Source organism: Eremomyces bilateralis, assembly GCF_010015585.1.
Source record: "Eremomyces bilateralis CBS 781.70 unplaced genomic scaffold P152scaffold_1, whole genome shotgun sequence".
Taxonomy (NCBI): domain Eukaryota; kingdom Fungi; phylum Ascomycota; class Dothideomycetes; order Eremomycetales; family Eremomycetaceae; genus Eremomyces; species Eremomyces bilateralis.
In genome coordinates, this window is record NW_022985067.1 from 2141619 (window position 1) to 2142039 (window position 421).

Here is a 421-nt window from a genome sequence, read left to right on the forward strand (position 1 = left end):
GGAACCTGAGTTGGAACCTGAGTTGGAACCTGAGTTGGAACCTGAGTTGGAACCTGAGTTGGAACCTGAGTTGGAACCTGAGTTGGAACCCGTGCAGGAACCCCAGCAAGAACCGGAGACAGTGGAGCCTGAAGACCTTCAAGAACAAATTCCTGACTTCCCACTACCGCCGCGCCAAATGACGCCAGTTGTCTCTTCACGCGAGTCTGAAGAACACCCATCTTCATCCCCTACTCCACTCCAACCTCGCTCAACCACCACTCCCCGACGAGCAACCGGTGTCCCCTCATCAGCACTACGCCAACCACCCTCCACCGGCCCACAGCACGCATCCACCCCCTCCCCTCAATCCTCCGACGCCGAAAACGTCCCCCCCTCCTCTCGTCAACTATCCTCCCGACAACTATCCTCCCGACCCCCA

At 58.2% G+C, this 421-nt stretch overlaps 1 protein-coding gene across 1 annotated transcript in view; it reads left to right on the forward strand.

The window, feature by feature from the left end:
* Window positions 1–421, forward strand: part of P152DRAFT_510786 (inhibitor of apoptosis repeat-containing protein) — a gene marked incomplete at its 5' end in the record, with an annotated part of 3007 nt that overhangs the window by 1674 nt on the left and 912 nt on the right. The gene's annotated exons all lie outside the window — the stretch shown is intronic.